General features: G+C 36.2%; 1 pseudogene; it reads right to left on the bottom strand.

The window, feature by feature from the left end:
• Window positions 1-23,152, bottom strand: part of LOC114207640 (small ribosomal subunit protein uS2 pseudogene) — a 64,770-nt pseudogene extending 41,618 nt beyond the window's left edge.
• Window positions 23,153-26,639: the final 3,487 nt, after the last annotated feature.

The following is a 26,639-nucleotide window of genomic DNA, read 5'->3' as shown; positions in this document are numbered from 1 at the left end:
CCACCCAATATAACCAGCACTCCGATCAGGATGCAAAATTTTTCCAACATCCCAGAAGCCCCTCCAATTACAGCTGAGGCTCAAAAGGATAACTATTAACTGACTTCTGATCACATAAATCCATTTTATATTTTATATGCAAAGTTTGTGTAATATTAAACTTCTCTATGTTGTATGTATCTATAACCATGTGTATTAATATGTATGATTATAATACATACAAAATCATACAGTGTGTATTTTTTCCCATCTGACTTTTTAAATTTAACATTAACTCTATGAGATCCACTCAGGTTGTTGTGTATAATAGGAGTTTGCTAATTCCCATTAGTGTATTCCATTTTATGATTCCATTGTATGAATCTTTCACAGTTTATCTTTCATTCTACTCTTGATGGGCATTGGAGGTTATATGTTTTAATTTTTTAATTTATTTTTCCAGCTTTATTGAGGTATAATTGAGAGAATTGTATATATTTAGAGAGTACAATGTGATGCTTTCATATCCTTAAATATTGTGATATGACTACTTTAATCAAACTATTTAAGATATCCATCACCTCACATAATCAAAGGGTACAAAATATTTTGTTTACCTTACGGAATTAGTACTAATTTCAGAAACAAACAACAGGTTTTGATGCTGCTCAAAAAAAACTCAATCTGAAAATGTACCTAGTAAGTTATCAAAAAAAGATGAAGAGAATTTCTTTCCCTTCTCATAATTAATAAATCAAACTTGCATTTCCTAAAGCTTGCACCTAACAACAGGTGTTTGCTCACTTTACCAGAAGCTCACAATGGAGAGATATGGTACATACAGAACTAAAACCAACGTTTGAACAAAGAACAAAACCCTCCCCAAGTGCTCACCAGCTCTGTAATTGGGTCTCAACATTGAGCCAGGAAACAATGATTATTTCTTATGTCAAAAGGGCAGGGAGATTTGTTTGTTTTTGTGTGTTTTACCTGCATTTGCATGCCTCAAAATTATAAAAAGCATTTATGTCAAAGTACACAGGAGTGCTACATTTGTGATTGGAGCTCTACACAGCCACGATTGTACAACTGAAAAGAGAGGGAGGTGCAAATCCCCCATCCTCTTCATAGAAGTTTTATTCAGAATCACCTATAATTGAAGGAAGAGTGCTTTCTGGGGGCAAATTATCTGTATCAACCTCACAGCCACCGTATCTCTTAATAATTGCCAATTGTTCTTTCCATTTTGTACTCTTCATGAGTACAAAATGAAACTAAACTGAATCCAAGGCCATAAGTATAATTTGATATATGTAAGTTCATGGCCATACATTAATTTTGCTTACCCAGACTTTCAGTCTCTCTTAAGTAGAAGTTGACAACTGGCCAAATGATTTTCTGTTGTGTGATAAAATATCTGTGGGAGCTGGACCATGCCTTGTGTTGGAGAACATATTTCCAGAGTCCAAAGCACATGACGATTGCTGATGCAGATGGGTTTTTATCTTATTTTTTATTTATTTTTTAACAGATAGATTATTATTTTTATTGAAAAATAGTTTATTGAAATAATGTTACAGTTTCAGTTGTACAACTTAGTGATTCCACGAGTCTGTACATTAGGCTATGCTCACTACAACCAGCAAATGGATTTTTTCTTTTTTTTTTTTTAGAGAACTGGTTCCAGAAAAATCATCTCCTATTCTATTGCTGGGTTTTTCTCTTTACCACCTACCTGGATATTCTGCCTCTTTGCATCTGCCTATTGCCTTTATTTTTACAACATCAAAATCATTTCAAATGAGAACAGGAATAGAAAAAGGAGGCAGAAGTAAAGTCAGACCAGGGATAATCATCTGTGTCTGAGGACTGGCCTTTTAGCCTATTTAGTTTGGCCCTTGATGACATTTGAGTTTGTAATGCATGTTACAGAAGATGACCACAATCCTTTACAGTCTTGATATTCAGTAATTCTAAAATGAAAAGCATTACACAACTTACTGTTTGTTAATCGTTCTGATGAAAGAATGTACAAGTACAGCACCGCTTCTTTTGGCTAAAAGGCACTTTGGGACTCATCTATGAATTTCATTTATCCATCTTATGCTATTTCCTTGGGTAATTATGAGTGAATTGCTCTGTGCTGTTCTTTCATCAAACATTTTCTGATTGTTATTTTGAAATTATTTTCAAGAGCATCACCGATGGAGTGTAGTCACACATAAGTAATGCTTTTTATCTTTAAACCCCAGTGCTGTGGTCGAGTTGTCGAATGCCACAATTTCATGGCTAAGTCTGTGTTATACTCTCCTGTCCCAGCCTCCAGAGCTCATTGATTAGTCTGCCTATCTGTCAAAGTGGTCAATCAGTTAATTCAGTGGGACACCCAGACACTCCAAACAAACTATTAATGTGGGCAGACAGACTGAAATACATGTTTAGCAGATGATGTGTTAAGAAGATAAACAGCCAATCTATAATCATTTGATTCTTCTCAATTTACATGACTGCTTCTTTTCAGTAGAAAACTGAGTGATGGTCAGGAGAAATCTGAATCCAGAAAAAAGAAGGACTGACAAACTTGGCTTAGCTAAAACTACACTTCCTACATTTCCCTGCCTTGTACGGTTTTAGGTTAGGGTTGACCAAAAAGGAAATTTGGGTGAAATTTAGAAGGTAGGAATGACACATTTCTCCGAAAGCTACATGTAAGGAATTGTGAGAGAGACATAGATAAGCTAAGAGCTTGTGCTCGGGCCTTTTCTTCATACCAGCTTTTGTCCCAACAGGATCAACAGTGACCCCAAACCCACTCCCCAAACTTTTCACTTTATTTGACAAATCTTGGCCATTCTAAATTTCCAAATACCATCAAGAATTTTGACTTTGGTAAATAATCAAATACTTAGCTCTTTTGTATATTTTCTTAGAACTATTGAGTTATATATCTGGCCCAAGTTATATTTCATCTTTAATTTTATTAGAAAAGGAGTACTTTTAATATTCTTATTAATACTATATAATTAAAATTCTTTAATTATACCATAACAATTAACAAAGATATGAAGTAGAAAGGAAAAATGTCATTCTCTCCATTATGTAAAAAAATGAGTAAAGCTATCTCCTAAGACTCTCAGTTAATAGCAGAACTGAGTCTAAAACCGAGTGTCTATTTAAATTGCAAACTTCCTTGGGAGGGGAAATGCTTGATCTCTAGAGCCCTTTGATTTCAAGAATTTGATATCCCAGGAAGATACAGATTGAGGTCTTAGCATAAATCAGAATAATCAAAGTGCAACTTAAAACATTTATATGAAGTTCAAAAATACTTCTTTTTTGTATTGCTTGTATTACCCAAATCTTAGCACAGGTGACATAGAGAATCAACTTCAGAGTGTCAGAAGTTACATATCCCATGGCCGACTCTTTTCTCCTTCCCGTATTCCTTCCTCAAATACAGTGCTGTGTACTTAGCATTGAACATGGACTTTGGAAAAGGACATACCAGGGTACAAATCCCATTGTTGCCCTTCAGGTAGTTGGCTACCCTAAAATTGCCTACCTTTCTCAGCATCAGTCTCTTCACCTTTATGAGAGAGATAACAACGACTTCATAGAGTGAGTTTGACATATTACTATTCACATTCACATTAGTACAGACATATAAGAGTGCAGAATGCTTGGCACAGTGCTCAATAAATGATAGCTAGTGATCACAGTAGGAGTGGAGCTAAGAGCTGTGTTAGTAGTAACAGTTGAAATAGCAGCAGTGACCAATGTTCATGACTGCTAGATTGTGTTCGTATCTCTAAGGGCAGATCTTTAAACTCAGTCAACTGGGAAATTTACTGTCTTCTTTTGATCCCTGGGCTTTGGCTGGCTACTTCTTAATGTTTCTTACTTCTCTGAGTCACATATCCAATGTTAAAATGGATAAAAGGCCATGCTCCACCTCCATTTTACTAACTGGGTTATGATGACCACAGATAAAATCCCAAACTTAAATGAAGGAATAATTACAGGTACCAGAAAGAAATGGGAGGAATTGTGAAAATTCAGATAAAATAACCCAAAATTTTGCTTCAAAATTTCATTTCAAAATTTTGGCTACAGAATCAATCTGCTATCCATAAATTAGGTTTTCTCAGCTTCAATGCTGTTGACCTGATAATTAATCAGATTTTGAACCAGATAATCCTTTGCTATATGGGACAGACCTGTGCATTGTAGACTGTTTGGCAGCATCCTGGGCCTCCAGACTGGATGCCAGTAATATCTCCCCAACTAAGTCATGATGATCAAAAATGTCTCCTCCAGACTCAAAAAGTCCACTGGGGAGCAGAAGTGCCTCAGTTGAAACCAACCCCTGTATGCGCTTGATTTAAGAAATCTCCCAATCTCTGGAAAGAGCCAAGATGTCCATCAGCAGATGAATGGATAAAGAAGATGTGGTATATATACACAATGGAATATTATGCAGCCATCAAAAGGAATGAGATCTGGCCATTTGCAACGACGTGGATGGAACTGAAGGGTGTTATGCTGAGCGAAAGAAGTCAATCAGAGAAAGACATGTATCATATGACCTCACTGATATGAGGAATTCTTAATCTCAGGAAACAAACTGAGTGTTGCTGGAGTGGTGGGGGGTGGGAGGGATGGGGTGGCTGGGTGATAGACATTGGAGAAGATATGTGCTATGGTGAGCGCTGTGAATTGTGCAAGACTGTTGAATCACAGATCTGTGCTTCTAAAACAAATAATGCAACATATGTTAAGAAAAAAGAAAAAGAAGAAGATAGCAGGAGGGGAAAAATGAAGGGAAGTAAGTCAGAGGGGGAGACGAACCATGAGAGACGATGGACTCTGAAAAACAAACTGAGGGTTCCAGAGGGGAGGGGGGTGGGGGGATGGGTTAGCCTGGTGATGGGTATTAAAGAGGGCACATTCTGCATGGAGCACTGGGTGTTATGCACAAACAATGAATCATGGAACACTACATCAAAAACGATGTAATATATGGTGGTTCACATAACAATAAAAAATTAAAAAAAAAATAAATCTCCCAATCTCTAAGCAACTATTAGTTATATTCTGCCTTCCAGTGAAGACCTAGCCCCTCATTTCACACTATTCAAACCTACTATAGCTGTTGAGTCTTCAGACCTGGGAACTCCTACCCTGTCCTTTTGGACCATCTCTCCATACAGGTTGACAGTTATTTTAGGAATACCTCCCATCAAATTCATTCCCCCTTGTGCTTTCTAGAAAGAATAACTACTTGAAATTCATACTTCTCTCTTTCCCAACTTTGCACTTACTTCCTCAGAGGTGCTTTAAAAAATAGTATTTTTCATTGCTCTAAATCCTACTTCACTCTTTCATCAATTTCTGAGGGTCTCTAAAAACAGCAGGATTACATTGGCTTCTACAGATACTACAGGGAATAAAATTTTTTTTAAAAAAAAATGGGCTTTTAACATAAAACAGTGTATCAGGAAGGAAGGAAAAAGACAAAAAATTAGCGAACTCTCAATGACTGAGCACCTACCACATGCCGGCCTCTAAACTAAGTAGCCTGTATATATTCTCATTTAGTTTTTACAGTGAAAACTCGCATGAAGAAACTGAGACTGAGATAGATTAAGTTTTCAACAGTGCATTGTAAGTAATTGGCCAATCCAGATTGTTCTGCCTTACTCAGTACTCTGTGCCCACTTTAGTGTACCCTTGTAACCATGTTCAGGAATTCCTGTGAAAAGTGGGAACAGCCGGTATAATCATATTTGTGTGTGGGGGGTGTGTGTGTGTGTGTGTGTGTATGTGTGTGTGTGTGTGTGTGTGTCTTACAGCTTAAGCCTACTTTTAAAATGTTAATCGTTTCACTAAAATCTGAATCAACTATGTCCCAGAGGATCATAGAGAATAATCGGATTTTTTGATAAGCAACTCATACACGTCATAGTAAAGACAAGTTTCTATCTACAGACCTGTCATGAGGCAAGCTGTCTCTTTTTTAAAATGATTTAGAGGCAGCTGGGCCTCCAGTCTGCTAGTCTGTTAGTGTCTAGCTTGGCTATTCATCATCAGAGTCAGGAATCTCTGCTCATTTCACGTAAGATACGTGTCTTGCTACTGGAAGATCTTTCTCCAGAAGTGGATGGGTTCAGGCCAAGGTCTCATCTTGCGAAATAGAGAAAGATCTCAGCACTATTTATATCACACTTGAACTGACTCTGTGCCGTTGCTCATTTAACCTACTTGTCTTCCTATCTGAAGATGTTCTTTCCTTCTGGCCTTCCTGCCATCTGTGACATCATTCCAGGCAAACCTTAAGGAGAGGACGTTTTTAAGGATTACTCTATTTGTTTCATCCTAGAAAAGTTTAACATTCTTGCTATAGATATAGGGAGTGCTTGTATATATTATCTCCTTTCTTCTTTGCAGTAGGAGTTAATCAGTCCAGTTCTGCTTATTACTGACTCATCTCTGGCTTATTCATTTGGAAATCTAGCCCTTATGCTAAATGCTTTTATATCATCTGGTAGTTTGCATAGACTTTAGTGTGAATGCTCCAATAAAAATAGCTGTCTTCATTAAGCTTTCTAACATGTGCCCAATATTGTGCTAAGTGCTTTACATGAACGATTTCATTTAATTTTCAGAAAACTATTACGGGAAATAGATATTGTTACCCCCTTTTTAGACAGAGGAAACTAATGAAGAACAGCTAAATAGCTTTTGAATTTCACATACCTAGTATCTGGCACAGTTGGGATTGGAACCCAGATTTGTCCAATCCCAAGATTCAAGTATGTTCCATTTATCACACTGCCTTCCAGTGAGTTTCTGTTGGGATTATTTTTTATTACTTGATCAGTAATATTATTTTCATCTTCATTTTATTTTTTTGTTGACAAAATGAATGCCTTTGTAGAATCTTCAAAGACATAAAAATTGGATCAAAAACAAAAGTCTCTGGAAGTTCCCCTTTCCTAATATTTTATGTGTGTGTGTGTGATAGGAGCCTAGAATAATGGACTGTACCAGTATTCCAATCTAAAACATGTTTCTCCTTGCTGACACCAGAAAAGTCATGTTGCTTCTATAGACTTCAGTTTCTTTATTTGTAAACTAATGGGGTTGGACTTATGAATTCTTAATCCTTTCTATCTTTGATATTCTCTGATTTTCTGATGCGTAGGGTATTTCTGCCTCACAAAGGGCTTGTAAAATACACTGGAGACAACACCAGTAACAGGAAATTCTACATCCACTGCTACTTAACTTTGCTCATTCAAATATCTCCATAATGTCTCTCTAGAGATTCCAAGCACTTACTTAATTTAATATAGTCCTTTATAAAATGGGTCTTCTCTGCAAATCTCTGCTTGAGGCATTTCTCTGGTACCCACACAATACATTCACTTTTACAAAGGCTTTATTTTTTCCTCTAAGAATTTCCTGTTCATTTAGCTACACCAGAGGTAAAGCTAACAAATTTGTACATCTCTTCAGAGGCACCCAATTTACTAAATGTCTTTTAATTGGCATTGGAGGCTATACAATGCCCTCTGAGAGACAATGAGAAGAATTATTTCTTTAAATACACAACTATGTAGGATATGTTTTCAGATTGAATCTTTTTTTTTTTTTATGCATTAGAGTGGACTCTGCCCCAAATTGAAATTATTTAGCTGCATCTCATGGACTTCCCAGGTTTCGTATCACAGAACATTCTCCTGTCAGGTTTCCTGTCATAAATGGGACTCTATAAATTGAATGATGGTAATGACAATCACTGAATTCTCCTCCTTTTTTTTAATATTCCAGATTATAATTATGGTAAGAAGTATAATTAGTAACTATTCGTGTGGACTTTAGGGTCCACTGTCATCTCATAAGACCTTAGTCATCCATTCAACAAGTGTTAGTCATATGTCTCTGACTGCTCACTTCTGAATCCCTGTGCCTAAATCAGTGAGGGGCACACAGGAGAAACTCAAATAAAATTAAATTAAGATACCAACCACTATGCTATAGGTAAAGTACGGAGCAAAACTGACATGGGCCCAATCCTTACAGAGCTTATAGGCCAGTAATTTTATCTTTACACACACACACACACACACACACACACACACACACACACCTGTGATTAGTGCATGGAAAGACACCTATCTTTAAGTGTTTTATAATAGGAAAAACTCACTTCTTTTGGGGAATTCAATAAAACTACTTTGAGGAATTAACTTTCTGAAATCTGAATAATAATTGACCATTAATTAGATAAAGTGGAGAAAAGGCATTTCAGATTGGACACAAGCAAAAATAAACAACAGAGAAACTGGGTGGAAAGATACACAGGTAGTTCAAGGCCAACAGAAAGGTAGTAGAGATAGCAGATGAGGCAACGGGGAGAGGCAGAAACCAAGTCATATAGGACTTTGTGGGTCCTTTTGTAAATTTGCATTTTTCCTTTTGTCCAAAATAATCTAGTCATTAAATGACTCCAGCTGGAAGAGAGAGGTGGGAAAGGGGAGAGAAACAACAAAGACATGATCAAATTTGTGTGTGTGTGTGTGTGTGTGTGTGTGTGTGTGTATGTATGACCATTGATTGGTCAAGTACATGAAGAGTTAAAGGAAATATCTATAAATGCGATGACAAGTATGTCACTTGTAATCTTAGTTGAACTATATATTTATTTAAGAAATAAGAAGTAGGGCGCCTGGGTGGCTCAGTCGCTAAGCATCTGCCTTCGGCTCAGGTCATGATCTCAGAGTCCTGGAATCGAGTCCCACATCGGGCTCCCTGATCAGTGGGAAGCCTGCTTCTCCCTCTCTCACTCCCCCTGCTTGTGTTCCCTCACTCACTGTCTCTCTCTCTGTCAAATAAATAAATAAAAATCTTAAAAAAAAAAAAGAAATAAGAAGTAAAGTTAAATTTAGCAAATGACAAGTAAGAAAATAAAACCAACGCATGTAGAAGCCAATTTATAGATATTAGCTTTGATGGAAGTTAAAATGTTTATAATTTATTGGGGAATAAAATACACTGCACATAATCTCAAATTATCACCCCACAGATTATGTCTGCATTACAGAGAAAGAGACTTCCCCACTGGCAAGATATGCACATTCCACTCTAACCAAGTGATCAAACTTAGCATCACTAATAAAGGGACCAACTGAAACAGCATGCTTCCTAATAGAATAAGATGTATAGAACATCATCTATGTCATATTCTTGCCAAGAATGTTTAACCTGAATCTGATGAGGAAACCATCATAGAATTCAGGTTGGGAAACTCTCCATAAGGCCCTTCAAAAATCTTGATATGGTAAAAGTAGAAAACATAGAACTGTTCCAGATTAAAAGAAGCTGAAGAAATTATATTGAAAATGCAATTTTGATGTGATCCTGAAAAACATAATCAGATATAAAGAGTAAATATTTTTGGCCAGTTGGACAAATTTAATATAGACTATAATGAAATGCTGTATCCATGTTAATTGTTTCAATCGTGATAATACTATAATGATTATTGAAGGATAATAGCCTTTTATTAGAAAATAAATGCTGAGGCATTTAGAGATGAAATGTAGTAGTCTGCAACTTATCATTAGAGCAATAAATCACATTTTTACCATTTGCAGCACACTTAGTTTCCTTGTTTCAAATATTGATTCAAGATTTTGTCTAGCATCACATTCCTTCCACCTGAGGAGCTTTCTTCAATATTTCTTTTAGTGCAGATCTGCTGACAATGTATTCTATGAGTTTTTGTTTGTCTAAAGAAAATCTTTATTTTCCCTTCATTGTGAAAGATATATATAGAATTGGGTATAGAATTGTGGGCAGACAGATTTTTCGTTCAGGCTTTTAAAGATATCCTCCATTTTCTTCTGACCTGCATGATTTCTGAAGGTAAGTCTGCAATTTTTGTATTTGTTTTTCTGTATGTATGTGTTTTCTCTGTGTTTGACTTTAAGATTTTTCTGTTTGTCTTGATTTTTTTCTGTTTGAATATGACTCACTTAAATATTTTTAGTCCTAATTAGTATTCTTTCTGCCCTGGTCTCACTTTCTTCTTGTGAGAGTCTAATTACATTTGAGTTAGTTTGATATTGTCTAATAGTTCTTGGAGGCTCTGTTCTGCTTTCTTCACTGATATTCTTTCTTTATTATTTAGTTTAGGGATTCCTATTAACTTATCTTCAGTTTCATTGATTCTTTCCTCAAATGTGTCAAGTCTGCTGATGAGACTGTTAAAGGCTTTCTTTATCATTGTTTTTCATTTCTAACATATCCAATTGATTTTTCCCATCTATCTGTTTAAATTATCCTCCTGGTGTTACCTATTATCTGTGTTTTCCATTAGAGCTTTAATGCATTAATCATAGTTATTTAAAATTTTCTGTGTGATCGTTCCAGTACCTGTGTTATATCTGATTCTGGTTCTGTCGATTGGTTTGTCCCTTGGTAGTATTTTTTTTTCCTTGTTTTCTCATATGCTTTATAATTTTTTGCTGAGAGCTGAACATTTTGGACAGAACAGTAGAAACTAAATAGTTTCTATTCCTGGGAGTAGGCATGCTTTTACCTCTGGCAAGCCTCCCATGTGGGAGTTTGAGTCAGTTTAGCTGAGAGAGGTACTGGGTTTAGATTTGCTATGATTATCCTCAGTGTACCACTGGTTTCAACTTCCTTTGGGACAGTGGTGTTTAGGGTGAGGATTGGTTTGCCAGAAATTTTTTCTCAATGTCTATTCCACTCTCCTCTTTGGAGACTTCTCTTTTCACTGCACCTCAAACGGTGTCTTTACACATGTTTTTGAAACTCCCCAAGTTGTGTTCCACTATTAGATATCACTCACCTCTGTTCAACTCTGTACAGTGATGGAGAGGCATTCTTGTTCTGATTAAGCTTCAGTTTTGGGCAAACACTATGTTTCTAGGTTTCAGGAATGTGTCTGCACCAGTCTTCTTGTCCTCTTCCCAGCTGTAACTCTGGGAAAGATGTATAGGCTTTGATTTGTTTTATTTATGTTTCTATCTCCAGCTATAATGTGTTTTCACCACTTCCTGAAGGCACTTCTCCCTGCAGTTTGAAGCTTTCCTTCCATAAAAGAGATGGGGGTGAAGGATATGAATAGGGTTTTTGTCTTTCCTTCAGTGGCTATTGTTCCCTCCCCTTGTCTGTATAATAATGATTATACCACAGTAATTTTTTATGAGCTTCTGCTGAGGTCCAAAGAAGGAGACTGTGATTGGGTACAAAGTTCCCTTATAGCTCTTGCCCCAAGAGTTTCTGTGGTGAGAGCCTGAAAATGAGAGAAAATTTTTGTGTTATTGCAGCCATCAGCCCCATGCTCTTCTTTACCAGTTTGTTACAAAAGAAGCAAACTACCTTACCAACTCTCTCTAGGCATGTTTTCCTTTAGATCTGGAGCTAGTTTGTATTCTTATGATCTCAGCTCTGATTGGTTCAAGAAAAGTTGGCTCAAAAAAGTGTTGGCATAATATTTTCCAGCTTTGTTCATCCTAAGCAAAAATTGTTGGTTCCCCGCAACTGCCTTTCAAATGGTTCAGGAAAAAAAAAAAGGAAAGAAGAACACAGAAACATAAAAAAAGAAAGAGGGAGTAAGAGACTGCAAATGTGGAAAGACAATAATTAGTGAATCTAGGAGAAGTAAATATGGGTATTCATAATACCTACCTTTCCATTTCTCTGTGTTAACACATAGAAAGTGCTTAATTCATTACCATACATGTAATTAAGACATAATCTGTTGAGTGATAATATTATGAAATTCTTATTAGTCACAACCAAAATGGGTGAGTCATTTTTTTTTTCCATCCTAGATGGACATTGTCACCCAAGATACTACTCCAGCTAATTCTATTTTAAAAATAGACATTCACTAAATACTTTATTTACTTCTCTCTCAGCACAGTTTTTAATAAAATAGAAATGGTTTTGCGTAGATTTATCACTTACTGAGGGAGTCAGCTTACTGGAAAGAACGTAAGATTTAGAATTAGAAAAATAGGCTTAAGTACAAGCTTATTTATTTAACAAATATGTGTGGAGATCCTACAATGTTCTATTGATTGTTTTAAAGGCTTGGAAGAGAACAGTAGCTCTGATGCCAACAGTTCTTTGAACTTGCACAAATTTATACCATCTTAACCTTGGTCTCCATTTCTCTGAAGTATGGATAACAATACCTACCTCACTTGTGAGGGTTAAATTCCCTGGTATATGCTAAAGCATTTTGTGAATCATAAACAAATTACCAAAAGCATGTTATTACAATTCTATTCTAGTTGTTTATTTTTCTTCACTTGTTAGAATTATTCTTTTTGACTCTTTCCTCTATATTTCTATAATGTCCTTGGCCTTTCTTTCTTACTTTATTTTATTATGACTGCTTACAATGTTATAGCCATTTACAACTTCATGTTAATCAAAACCATGAATTTCAGCAAAGGCAACAATCCCTGCCTAGTCTGTGACCTTTTTCCCTTTGATCCTGGCATCTGAAAGCTTTTTATACATTCTAATTCTCTTCCATTTTAATAGCTTCTGTGAAGCAGTCCTATTTTCTTTGACTGATAAGATCACTGAAGGTGACCTGATTTTCTCCAGAGATGCACAATGAATAAAACACATTGCTGCACACACTTACTTACCCATACCCCCACAAAGGGGAGAAAAACTCGGAGTTGTTCTTTCTATACAGAGGTTATATTCGGAGGAACTCAATTCTCAAACATTGTGATTATATATGCATCGTCAAATTATGTGAGCTGCTTTTGTTATTATTGCAAATCTTTGTGGAGTTTTTTGAGATTTTATCTTATTTTACACACACACACACAAAGGAATAACAAAAGCTTTACAAGAAGAAACATAGAGTTTATTTTTGTTTCTTATTTTTTAAAGTGCTCTGAAAATATAAACATCTAAACTTTTGGGCTATGTTTTGTTGAGACACAAACTTATCTATACTTCTAAACATTATGTGTAGAGGTGTCTCTCCAAACATTATGTTTATGGAGTTTTGAGTTTGCAAGGTGACTTATGTCTAACTAAGTGTGTGTCTTGCACACAGAGTACTTTATCCTTGTGATTTGTTTGTGCCATGTTAATGATTCATGGCTTAAACAGCTAGATTATTCACGAGTGTGGAAAATTGCTCTTTGAGAGTATTTTATTCTGCTCAGTTGGGCTTATTCTTTATAAAGAATCCAACTAGTAACAACATTTACAAAAGAATGCTGAATATTCAGTATATATCTATTGCACACATTTGTACGCACTCCATAGCAAAACACCATCTCTGTCCACCATCAGCCTTCACCTCCAGCACCCCACCACCATCACACTTGTCACCACAGCAATCACCCCAGAACATCTTTTCCTTCTGCTTCTCAAAGCTTTATATTATCAAAGCACCCAGTGTATATTGAATGATTTCAAGACCTTTTGACTTTCATCTATTAATATCTCCTTAATTATTTCCAGCTACTCTTCTAAGCCTTTTGTTTAGGAACGGTGACAAATCTACTCAATGTTTTATCACATTATCCCAGAGAGACAAGTAAAACTAGCTTAGCATTTCTATGCAAGAACTTTTAATGATTATATTTTCCTTATCAGGGTTAGAGTCTGAAGATAAGCATCTTCCTTCTCCAGTTTTCAGGGAGGTACTCCAGTTAACAGACTTTTTGCATAGTTTGTTTCCAGAGTCCTAGAAAGGTGAATCATGGATGTGAGGATGTTATGTTCTCTGAAGTCATTGTAGAACTATAGTTACTTGGTAGTTCATTTTCAGCAAGTCTTGTTGATTTTTTTTTCCTCTTTCAAAATAGTGTCATCCTCCTGAACAATGATCAAATATGTAGTTATAATGAGTATTCTCTTAGTTTAAAACATATCATTAATCTGCAGTCTTTGTTAAAATAAAATATAAGCACTCATTTCTATTGCCATTTTCTCTGGCTATTTTTTTTTTTTAACCTCAAAAGTGTAACTCATATACAAAGTATGCATATATTTATATCATTTATCACACATTTCATATGGGCAAAGGAACAGAAAATTGATGAAACATGCCTGAATGCTTGTGGCTTAAAATTATATTTCAGTTCCAGCTATAAAAGTGTAATCCAATTGAAATGTTTATCATGCATCTGTGAATATTTTTTCTTGCATATGTAATGGTGTTGCATGGACAATTTAATTTCTTTCTTTAAAAGTAATCCTGGAGAAATTCATTTTATAGCTTTTTGAAAAGATGCAACTAAAGATCAGCTCTATAGGAGTCCAAGTTTAATGCATAAAAGGTATTATCTTAAATAATTATTTTATTTTTATTTTATCATTGACTTAAGTTGCTGAAAAACATTGGTGCAATTTTCACAGGCATGGTCTTTTTTTGTCCTTCATGTGTGGGTTAAAGTTGTGAATTTTAAAAAGGACAAGATGAAATATTCTATATACATGGGCATGGAATTTAAAAGGCAACATACCGTGCTTCTAAGTTAATATTGAAATTTACAGTTCTCAGAGAAATAGAATCATCCTAACATCAAGATTATCATCAGAAAAAAATTAATGTGGTGAAAAAAAACTCAGAGTAAAGAAAGTAAAGAAAGTGAGTCTGAAGATATAATGTGCCAAATTCTTCTACTTAAAAATATTCCATTGATTCAAAGAGATACCATGGCTTAATATCTATTATTAGTCAATTAGTAATTTTAAATGTATGAAAAATATTAGTGAAAATAAATTTAAAAAGAAGTAGATTGATCAAAAGCTGGTGTAAGCAGGTTATTGGCCATGGTCATATTTTTTTCCTTCAGCATTATTTAAGTACCAAAATGTCTCACAAGGGCCAATATTCTACTAATTGTACAGTACACAATTTGATTTCATATTTTATAATCCTCAGTGTCACTTATTTTCTAGGTATTTTAGGCATATTTTCATATAAAATTTCCTTACTTTTTTATAAATAACAGTACCTCCTAGAATCAAATCCCTAATTCTGTTTCTGACAACTTTTAAAGAGAACTGGTATCTGAGTCACTATATTGATTTTCTGTTGCTACAAAATATTACCACACTTGGTGGCTTAAAACAACCTACATTTATCATGTCACAGTTTTTTGTGGGTCAGTATTCTGGTCACAGCTCACCTGGGTTCTTTGCTTCAAGATCTCATATGAAAGTGGTACTCAAGGTGTCAAGCATGACTAGGTTTTTATCTGAAGACTCAACTGGGGAAGGATCTGCTTTCAAACACTTAAGTTTGGCAGACTCAATTCCTTGAGTATTGTTGGACTGAGGGCCTCATCTCTCAGCAGGTTTTAGCCCAGAGGCTGCTCTCCGTTAGTTACCACATGGGCCTCTTCACACAGCTGCTTACTTTAATAAAGTATAGGAGTAATCAATAGAGACACTCTTCTGGCAAGATGGAAGTTACAGTCTTATGTAACTAATCATGGATGTGACACTCCATCTCCTCTGCTTTGTTTTGTTGATTAGAAGCAAGTCCCTGGGCCCAACCACAATCAAGGGCAGGGAATTACAAAAGGGTGTGAATATGGAGGAAAGGTCATTGGGGATCATCTTAAAGAGTCTTCCCACCATACTTGTTCTAATTCACAACTGGCAGTTTGACAGTTTTGCCAAATGATTATTACAGAAGTACAACAGAAGAGATAGCATGTGTCACTGAATCTAGGTCTGACCTGGAAATTTAAGGGAAGATAATGCTCATACAGTAGGTGGAAAAGTTTCATTATTAATTATTTGCTGTGGCTGATACCAAAAATTCTAATGTTTCATTGAGAAGAGTGTGCTTTGAATTCATTAAATATCATAAAGATACCTTCCTTTAATGTAATGGTGGATATTTGTCCATGAAGCCAGATGTTTATTTTTATGTTAATGCCATATTTGAGGAACACAAATTCATGTTAAAATAATAATAATAATGCCCAAATTTGGAACTAGTTGTATTACAGTACCATAATATACTGATTTCACTGGAATATAATGATGACTTTCCTTATGAACATCTGAAAATATGTAATAGTTATTTCAGTGGTCCTGGGATATAATTCAAACAGCTAACTGCAAACTACATGAAACTTACAAAGCCTAGGAATTAAGCATATATGTGTACAGCAAATCTTATGAAATGATGTATTATTTATTAGAACATTTTCAGTCTTGGTATTTTTCATGAGAAGTTCAAATTAGGGAATCATATGAGACTGTAAAGTTAATAATAATATATAAGATTATGTTGTTTATGTTTATAGAATCAGGAACAACTAGTGCTTGTTTTAGCATTACATTAATACACTTCTGGTATAGATTAGATCAATAAGTAGCTCTACCAGGAATGGTTAAAAATAATACACACACACACATACACACACACACACGCACACACACATATATATATATACACACTTAAAGTACCATCATTGCATTAGAGAAAGTTAGACAGTAAAGAATCATTCCTAAAATTTGTGGAATAATCATTGCTTTTTAGATTTTTATCTAATAAGGAATTTCATATGGCTTGCTAGTGAATAGAGCAAGTCCTATGGGATACAGTACGTCAAAATAACTTCTGCTTAAAATTGTTGAATTTAAGAAGCTGATCCATGATTTCCTTTTTAACTTTATATTTATTTGCTATAGTTTTTACAGTTAAGGATTCTTATCTCTTCCACAAGGAAAACCATTTCTTTAAAAAGAATGTTTTTTAGAACATGTGAAGAGAAAAAGAACAGAAAAGTACAAAACACTTTGGTATCAAGAAGAGCTTTGATTGCACACTTAATCTAAAAGGCAATCAGGAACCCCTAGGGGTTCTCAATGGACATTTTGATAACCACTGCATTAGAATAAAACCCACAAAAGTATAAAATTATCAGTCTTGTTTGATATTGCTAAAGGCCAGTTAAAGTGCTAATATATCCCATCCTGGCATATAACCAGCTTCTTTAAACAGAACTCATGATAGAAATGAATTAGTGCCTATAAAGCACTTACAACAGACACAATAAATATAATCTGTTAGAAAAGCTATATATAGTATAGTAATTAAAAGCACAGACTGCAGACTGCATTCATTCAAATCCTTGCTCTGCTGCTCTGTAAACTTGAATCACTTAATCTCCCTATCTCACTGTTCTTATTTGAAACATTGAAATATTAATAATGACATCTCATGAAGTTTTATGAGGATTATATAAATTGAGAAAATAGACTTGCATAGATTAGGAACTATGTACTATTTTTTGTCCTTACTATTTTCTAGTTCCTAGAGACATAATCTTATCAATAAATTTAAGGCCTGTGTTATTTTCATTCATTTAACAAATATTAATTGATTCATCTGCCAACTTTAAGGCACTGCACCAAATAATAGAAGGAATATAAAAGGGAATAAGATGACTTTTGTCATAGAAGTATTTATTATTTAATGTAGAAGATAGGTATTTGTATATATGTTAGTAGTATATTGAAGGAAATGGAAGAGATTACAAATCCCAAATTCTCAAGAAAAAATAAAAATTAAAATAAAAGGAGTTATTTCTATGTATTTGTAGAAGAAACCCCAGAAGGGTGTCAGAATTGAACCACAAAGATGGTTGGTGTTCCTGGAGGGTTACCTAGCATTTGAAAAGAGATTTGCAGATGTATGTTTATATATGAAAATGTTTCATACCTTCAGACCTTCTTGTGAATACAAACCCAATTTTCACAGATGGCTTCACAAATTCCACCTACTCTATGAGAATTACTCAGGAGAGAAAATGACCTGTTTCATTTTGCTCATTTTGGGAAATTTTCACAAAGACATCTTTAATTTAGAATGACCAAAATATCGAGTCTTATGGCATGACCAGCAAAATAAAATCCAAATGCAAGTCATTTAGCCACCCTGCTTTCCACTTAGGTGTTTTTCTTTTTTTAAAATATTTCCTGTGAGTTAGGGTTCTTTCATCTTTTATTTACAGCATGAAAAGCTAAATTGGTACCTCTTAACTCCTAATTTAGCTTTCTGAGTGGAAAAGACAACCTGAACTTGGCTGTGGTGAGAAGCACTGCTCAGTCTTGCTGGCGGGAGACCTTTTACAGTGTGGAGCCCCTGTTGCACTGGCTAAATGTCTGCCCCACTCAGTAGCCTTCTGAAGTCATTCAATCTAGTCTTATTATTAAAATAAAGGAGAGGGGGGAAAGAGGTATGATAAACTGCCCTTTTCAGTGTGATTTCTACCCCTTATTCCTGGGCAAATACACATATAAAAGAAATCTTGTCGTATATAAAGGTCTTTTTCACATTGCCTAAGAGAAAAAGAAAAAGTTGAGGGGTGAAACCAATCAAGGCAGGTGAAGAGGTAAGGCCAGTGTGTCCTCATAAATGCCTCAATGTGAGGTTTACCTACTTTATCCACATAGAATAACTTGAAAAAGCCTTTGTTGTTGTTTTTACAATTCATGGTCTTCCCCACTGTCAGTTTCAATGGTTGATTTCCCCCTAAAGTAAAAGCCTTCCACACGGAGCTACACAAGCTCAAAAAGCTGCCTAATATATAGTGAAGTATTTCTTTGGTAGCCAGTCAGTTCTATCCACACATACCATTGTTTTTTCCTTTTCTACCATGCTTTACATTCCTTTGAGTTGTGAAAGCCAACAGAGATTAAATAATTAAAGTTTGTGTATGTTGTACAAAAATCCTTCTTCATAGAAATAATTTTCACTTGATCTTTTATAGAAAATATAGTATGTTTACATACACAGTTATGGGCCATGGTGTCAGGCTACAAAGGCTTCATTTCCTCATATCAAGTCCTCATATTATTCCCCAAGTATAATTCAGTAGTTTCTTTCCTATAGCCCAGCAACTGCCTGGTTTTACCTTTGGTCCTGTAGTTTTCATGGGGACAGCAGTAGGGAAGGTGGAGTGATCTGAAGATTGGTGGTAGGGATCCAGCATTGCTCCTGCTCGGGATTGGTTGCATAATTTGGGAAGCCAAGGTAGAAATGAAAATGCAGGGTGTCTTGTTCATAAGTTATTGTATGGAGTCCTTATAAGTATGGGTCACTGTACAGTTGCCATATCAGTCCCTGGCCACCTAGATAACAAAGATCCAGTGTGTGGCTGTTCTTTGGAACACAAAATCTGCACAGTCGGTGAGGGCAATCTATCTCTGACTCCATGAGGTTCCTGAGGCCTCTTATGATGACCCTTACCTTAATACTTCCAGCTCTTTCCCAAATAGGAGCCCCACACCGTACGACTCCCTTGAGAGGACAACATGTATCTGTGTTGGATCCCACTGCCACCAACCTTCCTTCCTCTTCTTCCTCATCTTCCTTTACAAGTGCTCATTTACCCACAATCAGCCTACTCCCCATGCCACATACACACATGCCAAAGTCCTAATAACAACCCAATAATCCAAGGAGAATAATCCAGCAACAACCAAGAACAACTGAAAAATAGTATCCCCCACCTCGATGGTAGGAAGGAGTCAGTCTTCATGAACTCAGTAGCTGGTATGTACTTTCAGAACTGGAGGGCAATGTTTGCATTTCTTCATGTTTATCTTTCTCTTCTTACCTAGAAAGGACTGAAAGACTTCTATAAGACACCACTTCTTATAAACTACCTCCCCCAAAATAAGATTTTATACCAAAAATATTGATGGTTCTTATATTCTGCTTATGGGATTAGCAAGAATTTTATTCCTTTAGAATTTCCAGGAGTTGATAATAACATTTTGAAAGTTTACAGTGTGATAATATTAGAAAAAAATTAAAAGATTTCAGGATACACAGAATTAGCCATTCCATTGTACATTTGGTTTTTCTATGATCTCTTAGGACTAGATTTTGGTTAAAAAATGACAAAAAAAATCAATTGAGGTTTTTAAGGATCTTTTTTCATTTTTTTCAAAGATTTTATTAATTTACTTGAGAGAAAGATCATGAGGGAGAGCAGAGAGCACAAGGTGGGAGGGGGGACAGAGGGGCAGAGGGAGAGGGAGAAGCAGACTCCTCACTGAGCACGGAGCCTGAGATCAGGACCTGAGCCAAAGGTAGATGCTTAACCAACTGAGCTACCCAGGCACCCCTTAAAATGCTTTCTATTTCAGTGAAACTAAAAATGAAAAATGAGAAATGGCTGTACCTTATAAGAGTAAAAATTAATATTACCAGTACCCAATATAAATATTGATCATAAATTCAATTAAAATTCTTAATTTAAATTTAGAAAAAGAGAATATTCAGTTATCTCCTGGAGAATGGTAGGCTTCCTCCCAAACTTCTATAGAAAAATATGATATGAAATTTCTATCAATACTTTTCTATTAGGTATCTCAATTCAGTTTTCTTTTATGGACCATGCATTTAGGGATAGGTTAATTTTGGTTTTGGGTTTTTTTCTGTGCACATGTGTGATTACATATCTGTCTAGAATAGGCTTGAGTTACTTCATTCAATTGGTATCACAAATCTGTCAGAACATCTTTGGCATGCAGGTATCTGTAGGTGATGTAGGAAGAGCCTGGAAAAGGTATTTGCTGTAAAAGGCAAGACTCAGCATGGGTTGACTGCCATGTAGCCTGGTGTAGCTAAAGTTGATATATTATACCAGAATTTATTATACCCATCTTAGGATTTCACAACAGCCTTGTGACCCAAGTATATGATTTTTGATGACTTAAGAAACAACATGCAGCCAAATCGCTGTCTCCTATGAACTCTTTTGCCCCTCCCCTAACACATACATACACACACACACAACAACCTCATTTCTAAACATCCTTCACTGTAGTTATCACTGTCCACTTTATTCTGTAGAATAGATGTAGAGGCATCATCACATTTAACCTCTAACTCCTTTGGGTTTGTCCAGTTTATTTCAGTATCTTTGCCTATCATGTTGACTTGCACGTTCTGAGCACACTTAGCAAGTATCTGTTTAATGAATGGGTATATAAAATAATCTAACAGTTTTTGACTTTTGGAGCCAGGAAATTCAGATTATCTATACCTGAACTGGTGATATATTGTCTTCTCCAACTTAACTCCAAATCAGTTAGCTATGATTACCAACATTTTGTACTGACTGCAATGAGAATCCCTTGGTGGCAAATATGAACTCAATGGGAAAGAATTCTGTGATTGAATATTAATGTCTACTAAGCTAACAGAATAGAGAGGGCTACCACCTTTGCTGTAAAATAACCCCCAAGATGTGTTCTACTCCCTCATTCTACAGATAAAACTAGGCTTCAGCATGTTAACATATTTTATGTCACACAATCAGTGGCAAAATTATAATACAAACTCAGACCCTCAAACTCTTGACTATATTATATGTCTCTTCTCACACTCTGCTCACTAAATCTCTTTCATTGAGACTATCTTACTTTTACTATTAAAGGTAATTTTATCCTTAGTGGATTACAAACAGCCTCTAGGAATACACACAGGTCAGTTGTTAGGTATGAACATCACCTTAAATAAAAAGTTTGAAATGCTAATACAGTACCTAGCATATGGTGAACAATCAGTGCATATTCTTGAATATTATTTCTTTAATGTTACTCTTCTTCTGGTTGCTATATTTATAAAGTTACCTTCCTCTCTGGGCTTCCATTTTTTCATGAACTCTATGATTCACTTTTTACAAATAATGTGATTTTCCAGTGCTGTTTCATCTGTTACATAAAGTACAACAAGCTTATGGTTAGTTCTCTATTTGTTCAAACTTAGTTATATATGAAGGAATCAACCCTGTAAACCTCAGATTTAAGTCATCATTCAGTCTTCCCACTGTACTCATTTTAAAAAAGTCAAAGTATAATTAATATTCAATAAAATACAGTAATCTTGAGTGTTCAGTTCAATGAGTTTTAATAATTGTACTCACCATGAAACCCTCACTTAAAGCAAGATATAAAACATTCCTATTGCCCCAGGGAATTTCTTATGTCTTTTCTCAATTAAAAAAAAAATGGAATGCCTCAAAAACCTGTGTCATCCTTCTAAGGCTCTATGATAATTTTCTCTGTATCGGGCCAATTTTACTTCATTCTGTCAAAGTGGGCACTGCCCACTGCATTTCTTATTATCTCCCCTATTCCCTCAGATCCAACAGAAATTATTAAAAAAGAGAAAAGAGCAATTCATCCAGAAATCCTTTTGAGCCAATTTAAGATCAGCAAACTCTTGGTGAGCATCACCCCCCAGACTGTTTAAAAGTGAAAATTTCTGTCTTATAAGATGTCTTTATAACGTTATTGGTATTTTAGAGGGAGAAGATGGGAAATCTCTTAGAGGAATGGTGGTACACAAACAGAACATCATGGAGTTGTAGTCATTACATTTCTGTCTGATTCTCAGCTCTGTGGAGTTAGAAGAGATTTGGTTTTCTTAGCACAGAGTTGATCATCTCAACTTGTATTTCATTATCACTCTCCTATTTCCACAAAGATGCTCTTTTAGTGATCTACCCATGAACTTTTAATACCATATATGCTGTATATCTGTTTATGTAATATATGTGTTCTTGTGCTTTATACATAAAAAGTAACATTTTACACCCTGAAGCCAAGTTTTACTTCTTTGGGGATTGATATGGACCCCATTAAGAATGTATGCCCTATTCCTTTTTTCTTGCTACCTGGCATTATGGATTATTGTATTAATCATGGCTTCTTATTTTCTGTATCTCTGATACTTTGCCATCTTGAGTGTTGCTGGACATGGAGAGACGGCCAAGGCTAGCCAATTCCTACAGATATTAAAGGACTCACCTTTTTTTTAATTTTATTATGTTATGTTAATCACTATACATTACATCATTAGTTTTTGATGTAGTGTTCCATGATTCATTGTTTGCATGTAACTCCCAGTGCTCTATTCAATACGTGCCCTCCTTAATACCCATCACCGGGCTAACCCATCCCCCCACTCCCCTCCCCTCCAGAACCCTCAGTTTGTTTCTCAGAGTCCATAGTCTCTCATGGTTCTTCTCCCCCTCCGATTCCCCACCCCCTTCATTTTTAAAGGACTCACCTTTGAGCGGTCTTTCATGTGCAAACTAACCAATCCAGACCCCATAATTCCAACCACTCTTAGGTTGAGCTCTTACACTTTGGCCCTATTCCCCTGCCTGGATGGCTCCAGAGCCAAGCACCAAACAATTAGGGATAGCCCCTACACTCCAGAGGCTGATGAAATTATAGAAACTAGTCTATCCTAAGACTTCCTAACTGGCCTTGCCTGTTCCTTCACTCTTACCTACATTTCCCTCTGCCTCCTGACTGGCCCCAGTACTCCCCTGTGTGGCCTTGCATGATGTGGCATCTCCCCTCCTCTTGGGAACTGTCTTTTCAGTGGCAGCCATCTCCCAATCAATTGTCCTCATTATACCTAAATAATAATAAAACCCACATTTTAAAACAATTATGTATCAGGAAGTTGGTTGGTCAGCATGAAATATGGATAGTCTTTTTTTTAAGGATATAGAAGTCTATTGAATACACCACAAGAGAGGGGCAGGCAGGGCAGCAGAAGAGATGCTGTCTGCTGAAATGCCTTGAGAGTTACTTGTTAGAGTTATGGTGAAGCCTTGTAAATTCTCCCTGTCCCTTACAAAGTATCATCCTTATTGTTCTCTATGATGGTGGGGAGTACTGCAAAGTGATAAATGTACGATCTTAGCAGTCAGACTCTTGGGTTCAGACCTTACCTTTGCTACTTCTTAGCTATGTGATCATGAACTTCATGGATTAGCTATGCGTACTAACAGTATGTGTAATATACTGCAAAGGTTAGGAATCTCCAAGACCATCCTCACTTCTGATACTAACTGCAAGTTCTCAAGATCCCAAGATCACCCTCAAGCTTGATCATTCCCTTGAAGGATTCACAGAATACAAAGCCATCATATTCCCTGTAATGGTTTATCACAACGAAAGGATACAGATTCAAATAAGCCAAGGGCAGAGGCACATAGAGCAGAGCCCAGGAAAGGCCCAGGTGCAGGGCTTCCAGCTGTACTCTCCTAGCAGATGTGCAGACACTGCTTACTTCTCCCCGGGAAGACGTACCGGCAATATGCAGGGAAGCTCACTTGAGTCCTGATGTTGGGTTTTTGTTGATGCTCAATCATGTAGATTTGGTTGATTGCCCATGTGGTTTACTTCAGTCCCAAGCCACTCCAGAGGTCAAGCTGATACCACAAAGCCCAAGCTTCCCCTTACCTTTCACACACTGCACCATAAATCACATTGTTACTGTAGACTGTGCAGTGTAGCCCAAAGCACCCACCATAGATCACATTGTGGGCATTGACTATCTGGCATGGCCCAAGGCCCCAGGTAAATAGACACTCTTATCACATACATTATCACAACATTCCAAGGAATACAGATTATATCCTTGGGCAAAGGACAAACATTCCTTTGGGCAAGTTTAATTTTTTCCTAAATAAGCACTTAAGACCAGTTGCCACACCCATTAAATGCATAATCAGCATTAGTATTGTTATTGTCTTAGTTGTCATGCTAAATCTCTCCTGCCTGAAGTGTACTGTAAAAACACTGCCAAATTTTTACTCTTTTTGCTTTTCTTTTCTGGGTCTGTGCAGACATTTTTATGTTGTTAATGGGCTCTTTATTCATGCATGGTAACATGTACCTGATTAAGACTTAACAGCCTTTGGTTAGATGTACTGTAGTTTTGCCTTCTTAGTTTACCCCTTAAGTAACCCTAGGTATTCCCAGACCTTTTCAGGTACATAGTTATAGACAACCCCTGGGGCTATTTTGACAGATAGTTGATCTCATTCATTATATATTGAATCTTACTATTCTCACCTTTAGCATAATCTTATTTCTACATTATTAGAGGACATATCACTGTAACTTTCTGTATTCAACATAAGAACCTATACCCATCGTTCAGCAGCCAAGTAAGTTTTTGTGTTTTGTTGTTGTTGTTTTTTTTTTTTTTTAATGAGGCATTATTAAAGGCTTGCACAAAATTCAGGGGCAAGTAATTCCTTTTTTTCCCAGCCTAGAAAGGTGCTCTCTTTGTTATAAAGCAAAAAGACACATGAAAGGTTACATTCTTATTGCCCCATCTCATTATTGTTGAGGCAAAACTCCAAATTAATTTGCTTGTAGTTACGGAAATATCTCCTTTAACCTTGGTGACACAATCTGAAAGAATTTGTTTTAGCAATGGGCTTTGCTTAACAGCTTTTGGCATTTGCTCAGGCTGAAGAGTCATCCAGAGAGCTTGTATCTTCTTTCTTTCTTTAGTAGAGTGATCGCTGCAGAAATATTACATGGAATATGGTGCAGAAAACCTTTATTATGGTGGCTGGTATAGAGGCGGTATGCTCTGATTAGCAGTAGGGGCTCTCTAAGGTATTTAAGTCTACCCTGGAACCTGGCTCTTGATGACCTCAGACAAATAGCTTAACTGCTCTGCTCAAAAGGGGGTGGTGGTAATATCACTTTCTTCTTTTTAGATCCAGGAGGAGAAAGGATTTTTTGTTTATTTGTTTTGTTTTCTGCTGTATGCTCTGCTTCTAAAAGTGACTGGCACAGAGGAAGGAATGAACAAAGTGTTGTGATGAAGATAAACTGACATCAGGCTTGTAAAGCCCTTAGACTAGAACCTGGCACATAGTAAGCTCAAAGGAAATACTGATTTGAAAAAAATACACTTGTTGCAGGATTTCTTTTTCTTTAGTGCCCACGGTTCTTGGTCAAGGTAGACCAAACAAAGAGTAGTGGGCAGCAGAGCAAAGTTTTTGAGAAATAGTAAAGCAAAGCCTATTGAGCACTAGTACAAAGCTCCTGAAGAGGGAGGGGGCCCAAAAGGGTTGCCAGCAGAGTTTCTAAGTCTAGGGGTTTTTATGGGCTTGTTGGTGAGCTGTTTTAATTTGATTAACCCTCCATGCACCTGTCACCCAATCAGGTTTTTGTGCACACACTCATCTACCTATCAGGTCGTTGTTCTGTGGGAAAGGGTGGAGAGATCCTTCCAGGGTGCTGTAAAATCCTTTGAAGGGTGGTTTCTGTTAGGGCAGTCCCCTTGTCTCTGCTTGTCTTTCTTCCAGCTATCCTTCATTACAATGAAAATAGAAACAGATTAAACCCTTTATATTCAATGAAGTGTGTGTTGATGGGTTTATAGGAAATTCCTTAATTATATTAGACTCCTAACTGTATTGTCCATTTTTTTATTCACCAAATATATATTCAATTATCACATGCACATGCACTATTGGAGGTCCTGGGAACTCAGAGGTTAACAAAAATAGTGAAATAAAGGACACTGATGAAACTTTCTGCCCACCCTAGGACAGTTCCCCCATGTCTGTCAGTGACCAATAGCTGAGGAAAAAGAAACCTGTAGGCCAGGGATGAAAACAGAGCTTTCCGATCATTAACTTTACTATTAATCTTTTGCCATTTTTGTATCTGTCAGAGTCTTTAAAACTCTTGAGCTACAAAAGCATTTTCTCTGAGATAAGAGATTATTCAGAGACTCCCCTCTTCATTTCCCATTTCTGCCTTAGAGAATTTCTCAA

This window comes from Eumetopias jubatus, unplaced genomic scaffold (genome assembly GCF_037043125.1).
Source record: "Eumetopias jubatus isolate StellerSeaLion01/CBP00866 unplaced genomic scaffold, mEumJub1_p1.0 scaffold_1, whole genome shotgun sequence".
Classification (NCBI taxonomy): domain Eukaryota; kingdom Metazoa; phylum Chordata; class Mammalia; order Carnivora; family Otariidae; genus Eumetopias; species Eumetopias jubatus.
This window is presented reverse-complemented; position numbering and strand designations above follow the sequence as displayed.